A 6,287-nucleotide genomic window follows, 5' to 3' on the forward strand; every position below is an offset into this window, starting at 1 on the left:
GGAACTTGGCTATCAGTTTCTGCTCGGCGATTCTGTGTTGTCGTGGGCTTGCAGAATCCTACTAACTGTCCTGGCTTGAGATAATTCACAAATTTTTAACCTGTGCTTAACCCTCTCTCCACTCACACTGTCTGTACCTGTAAAGACTCGCATTCCAAACATTATCTTGCAATCGTGTCTCTGTCTATATATGCCCTGTTTGTGAAACCAACTCTCCACTCACCTGATGATGGAGCAGGGCTCCGAAAGCTCGTGATTCCAAATAAACCTGTTGGACTTTAACCTGGTGTTGTGAGACTTCTTACTGTGCCCACCCCAGTCCAACGCCGGCATCTCCTCATCATGGCTTCCCCTTAGTCCTTTTTCTCATTCATGTACTTATCCAATCCGCTTTCTGAAAGTCACTATTGAATCTGCCCCTATCGCCGTTTCAGGCAACACATTTCAGATCACAAGAAGTCACTGTGAAAAAGAAAATATTTCATCAAATCATCTCTGCTCCTTTTGCTAATCACCTCTGGTTACTGACTCTGGAAACAGTCCCTCCCTACTAACTCTATCAGAACCCTTTATCATTCTGAAAATCTCTATCAAATCTCCTCTGAACCCTCCCCCTGCTCTAAGCTTCTCCAATCTCTCCACATAACTGAAATTCCTCCTCTCCATTACCATGTAATCATTCATCTTGGTTTGCTTTACAGTCTGTATTAAATGTACAAACTTTATTCCTGAGTATGTACGAGCCAGAACAAGATAATTGAGCACTGTCCAATTCAGATTGATTACAACAAGCAACATCTTGCATTTATATAGCACCTTTAACATCGTGAAATGCTTCACAGGTGCATTATCATTTGTTACCAAGTCATTTTTTTAAATTCATTCGTGGGACTTGGGCATCACTGGCTGGGCAGCATTTATTAACCAACCTTAGTTGCCTTTTTTCAGAGGACAGTTAGAGAATCAACCACATTGCTGTGGATCTGGAGCCACATGTAGGCCAGACCAGGTAAGGATGGCAGACTTCCTTTTCTAAAGGACATTAGTGAACCAGATGGGTTTTTCCAACAATCGACAATGGTTTCATGGCCATCAGTAGATTCTTAATTCCAGATACTTTTTTTTATTGAATTCAAATTCCACCATCTGCCGTGGCGGGATTCGAACCCAGGTCTCCAGAACATTAGCTGAGTTTCTGGATTAATAGTGTAGCGATAATACCACTAGGCCATCGCCTCCCCATGAGGAACTATTAAGTCAGGTGGCCAAAAGTTTGGTCAAATACATAGCGCTTAAGGTAGCGCTTAAAGAAGGACAGAGAGGTAAAGAGTTTTAGGGGGGGAATTCGAGAGCTTTGGTCCCCAGGCACCTCAAGGCACGGCCCCCAATTGTGGATTGACTAAAATCCAGGATGCGCAAGAGGCTGCAATTGGAGGAGCACAGACATCGTGTCGGGTTCTGGGACTGGAGGAGATTCCAGATGTAGGGAGGGAGCAAGGCCATAGCGGAATTTGAAACAAGGATGAGAATTTTATAATTAAGATGTTGCTTGACTGGGAGCCAGTGTAGGTCAGCGAGCACAGGGATGATAGGGGAGCAGGCCTTGGGATGAGTTAAAAGACCAGGAACAGAATTTTGACATCTTATGAAGATCCCTCATAGTCTGTGATATGAATTGATTCAGTGGGCCTGGCCGCAGAATGATGGGGTGATGTCACCTTCAAGCCCCTGGAAAACATTTATAGAATCCTACAGTGCAGAAGGTGGCCATTTGGCCCATTGAGTCTGCACCGACCACAATCGCACTCAGACCCTATTCCCATAACTCCATGTATTTACCCTAGCTAGTCTCCCTGACACTAAGGGGTAATTTAGTATGGCCAATCCACCTAACTTGCACATCTTTGGACTGTGGGAGGAAACTGGAGCACACAGACACGGGGAGAACGTGCAAACTCCACACAGACAGTGACCTGAGGCCGGAATTGAACCCGGGTCCCTGGCGCTGCAAGGCAGCAGAGCCATTGCCCACTGTGCCACCCATAACTGGCATGTCTATAGATGTTTTCAGCCACTCAGTACAGCCCAATGTGTTTTATTGTGAACGAAGTATTTTCTTTGAAGTATCGTCACAGTTGAAATGTGGGAAATAGGGCAGGCAATTTATGCACCGCAAGCTCCCACACACCGCAATGGGATAAATAAACAGCTAATCTTTTTCAAGCAAGAGGGTATGAGGGTTTAACATTGGACTAGGACACCAGGGGGAACATCCCCAGCTGCTCTTTGAAAATAGTGACATGGGATCTCTCCTACATCCACTCGTGAGGCCTGACGGTCTTGTTTTGACATCTCATCCACAAGAAGGCACCTCTAGCAGTGCAGCATTGCCTCAGAACTGGATCAGGACTGTTAGCCTAGGTTCCGTGATCCGATCAGACTTGAATCCAGGACCTCCTGCCTCAGGGACAAGAGTGCGACCCACTGATCCAAGGCCAGAAAGAAAATGAGTGCTGTTCTCTTTTGTGTGCATATCCATGACGATGCTTTGTATAAAAACAAGACTAATGTGCCAATAAATTATAATAATGAAATCTAAAAACACGACTAATTGCAGTTCGGATGATGAATTAATTGAACAAAGCCTAGTCTCTATCAACTTCATTAGTTGCAAGTGATGAGTACTTTGGGAGATTGTAGCTATTAAGATAACTTATGCATAAATCAGAAAGTACCTCATTTGCAGACTGGCTGAGGGGTCACTCGATGCAGGCAAATTTCTCCTGTGATACTGCATTTCTCTACATTTGATGAAGATTTCTTTTCTTCTCTGCTTGGTTTTACTTTTATTGACACAGAATTGCGGGCCGCGTGTACTCAAAACTCTTCCTCCCCTGTTGGTTCAGTGGAAGCCAGTCATATATCCTGTCTACTGAGAAATGATTTTTAGAAGGAGGCCATTTAGCTCATTCCTCTGTGAGAAAATTAACCACCTAGACCCACTTGCCATTCAGCTCATCTCACTGGGGTGAAGTGAAGGTTGGTTTCAAAGGAATGAGAACTTAGGAGCTGCCTTACCTGATACTTATACACACTCATATGCATTTTTGCAACATTCACATACACACATACAAAGAACAAAGAACAATGCAGCACAGGAACGGGCCCTTCGGCCCTCCAAGCCTGTGCCGCTCCCTGGTCCAAACTAGACCATTCTTTTGTATCCCTCCATTCCCACTCCGTTCATGTGACTGTCTAGATAAGTCTTAAACGTTCCCAGTGTGTCCGCCTCCACCACCTTGCCCGGCAGCGCATTCCAGGCCCCCACCACCCTCTGTGTAAAATACGTCCTTCTGATATCTGTGTTAAACCTCCCCCCCCTCACCTTGAACCTATGACCCCTCGTGAACGTCACCACCGACCTGGGGAAAAGCTTCCCACCGTTCACCCTATCTATGCCTTTCATAATTTTATACACCTCTATTAGGTCACCCCTCATCCTCCGTCTTTCCAGTGAGAACAACCCCAGTTTACCCAATCTCTCCTCATAACTAAGCCCTTCCATACCAGGCAGCATCCTGGTAAACCTCCTCTGCACTCTCTCTAAAGCCTCCACGTCCTTCTGGTAGTGTGGCGACCAGAACTGGGCGCAGTATTCCAAATGCGGCCGAACCAACGTTCTATACAACCGCAACATCAGACCCCAACTTTTAGACTCTATGCCCCGTCCTATAAAGGCAAGCATGCCATATGCCTTCTTCACATATATACATAGTCTCAAAATCAGATGTGTATTCACACATATTTCCTTCCATGTACACTCAAACATCCATTCATACACACATTCAAACACTCACACCTATGCAAACACACACACACTCATATACACTTACATACACACATTTAAACATATATACACACATGTAAACACGCTCACACATACTCATATACATTCAAACACATGTTCAAATGCTCATACACATCCATGTACAACTGTGTCCTCATGTACACACACATTCATATGGGCACTCATATACTCACATACACATACCCTTACACATTCATACACACAAATATACAAAAACACGCATATATATATGCATATACATACACATAAACACACTCACATACACACTCGCACATACTCCGATGCATTCATAGAATCCCTACAGTGCAGTAGGAGGCCTTTTGGCCCACCGAACCTGCACCACACAACAATCTCATTCAGACCCTAACCTCATAACCCCCTTACACTTATGGGCAATTTAGCTTAGCCAACCCACCTATCCCACACACCTTTGGAGTGTGGGAAGAAACCGGAGCACCCAGAAAAAAACCCACACAGACACAGGGGAGAACGTGCAAACTCCACACAGTCACCTGAGGCCGGAATTGAACCCGGGTCCCTGGTGCTGTGAGGCCGCAGTGCTAATCATTGTGCCACTGTGCCGCCCAATCATATGTACTCGCACACTCATACACACCCAAACATATCCACAAATACACTCAGATACACACACACACACACACACACACACGTACACACTCAAACATAAACCATTTCGACATTCAAACACTTTCTATCAGGAAGTAGGCAGAAGTTAGGAATTTTGATGTTAGGGATTTACCGCAGCTTGGGCTGTGCTTCACTGACTGATGTAACATCCCGTGTCTCTGGGAATCCACACTGGGATTGCACTTGAAATATAATTAATTGATTGTGAAGCACTTTGGGGCATGTCAGGGAGATATGATAAAGCACTAACTAAGTGCCAGTTCTTAATTTTTTTCTATCATGGGCCGATTTAGAGGCAAGAATGTAATTTTGCTTTAAAATAATTGCAAGGAAAATGCGAAATTATTTTCCCCCTGTGATGATGGCCTATTCTTCCTCACAGGCCAGGGGTGAATTTCATAAGGCTCCACTTCTGTCATGGTACTTCAATGGTCAGTAGCACAGGTTGGGGAATCGCCATTTGCAGCACTGCCAAGTTTCTTGTGTGCCTGACTCTGGTCTGCTCTCTCACTGAGCAAACTTTACTCAGTTTTAATATGAGCCAGGGTCACAGCGCACTGCAGAACTGTACCACAAGATGGTGCTTAGAGTGCTTGCATTGTTTTTAGCAACTGTGTGTGTCTGTGTGTGTGTGTGTGTGCCTCAGCTCACCTGCTTATCCAGTTACCTCTCGACCCGACCATTCCAATTCTCTCCCGACTGCTGTCCTATCCTCCATCCTCTGCAAACTTAACGTCATCCTAGACTTTTCTACTGCTGTCCCAATTCACACCAAGTCCTGCTCACCCATCTCCCCTGTGCCGTCGGATTTACATTGTCCGGAATTTTACCGTCCTGCCTGCCACAGGAATCGGAGCGGGCGAGGGGTGGAAAATGAAAATGTCCATTGACCTCAGGCAGAATTTTATGGTTTCGGGACAAGCGAGGTCATAAACTCCCACCCAATGTCTTGAGAGGTAATCTCTAACAATATTATTTGCATTGTTTTCAAAAGTTTCTGTGGCCTTACCCCTCACTATCGCTTCTCGGCCTTTTGGCTAAGATCAAGTGTAGTTATGTGGATGCTGCACTTGGTTGAGGTCATTAGGTTACATTTAAGCTTCATTTTGATTTGAAGCAATTTTTAAAAGCGGCATCTCGGCCTTTTGGCTAAGATGCAAATGAGATCAAGCCTTGGAGGAGGAAGACCTGCGCCTACACCAATCAGCTTGGCTCATGTAGATCAGGCCCAAGACAGGGGTTGCGGACCCTGCCTTGTCAGCTTGGATCGGAAATGTCTCAACTTGTTGAGACTCTGAATTGGACTTGATTTGATTGAATTGGAAAAGTATTAAAAAAATCTCTGTAATCTCTCGCTGCTCCACAATCCTCTGGGAATTTTGTACTCCTCTAAATCTGGTCCCTTTTGCATCCCTGATTTTCATCTGCCCACCATTCCTTCTGCTGCCTGGGCTCGAAACTCTGGAATTCCTTCCCTAAAGCTCTGTCAGCCTATCTCTCCTCCATTAAGATGCTCCTTGAAATCTACCTACCTCTCTGACCAAGCTGTTGGCCACCTGTTCTTACCATCCGTTTAATTTTGGTGTCAAATTTTATTTGTTAAAGGCATGTCTCATTATGCATTCTTGACTGAGAGCCTAGACACCTATTAGCTTGTTGACAAAGGGTGTGCATCCCTCATCTGTGTCCCCAAGATGACTAAATTCCAACCATTAAGAATTGAAAGGAATGTTGCGGGTCCCTTTGTCTTAGTAGACCAGTAGGCTACGGT

General features: G+C 45.0%; 1 pseudogene; it reads left to right on the plus strand.

The window, feature by feature from the left end:
- Positions 1 to 5,533: 5,533 nt before the first annotated feature.
- LOC144501017 (U2 spliceosomal RNA) lies at positions 5,534 to 5,742 on the plus strand (annotated as a pseudogene).
- Positions 5,743 to 6,287: the final 545 nt, after the last annotated feature.

The sequence above is a fragment of the Mustelus asterias genome, chromosome 11 (assembly GCF_964213995.1).
Source record: "Mustelus asterias chromosome 11, sMusAst1.hap1.1, whole genome shotgun sequence".
Taxonomy (NCBI): Eukaryota; Metazoa; Chordata; class Chondrichthyes; order Carcharhiniformes; family Triakidae; genus Mustelus; species Mustelus asterias.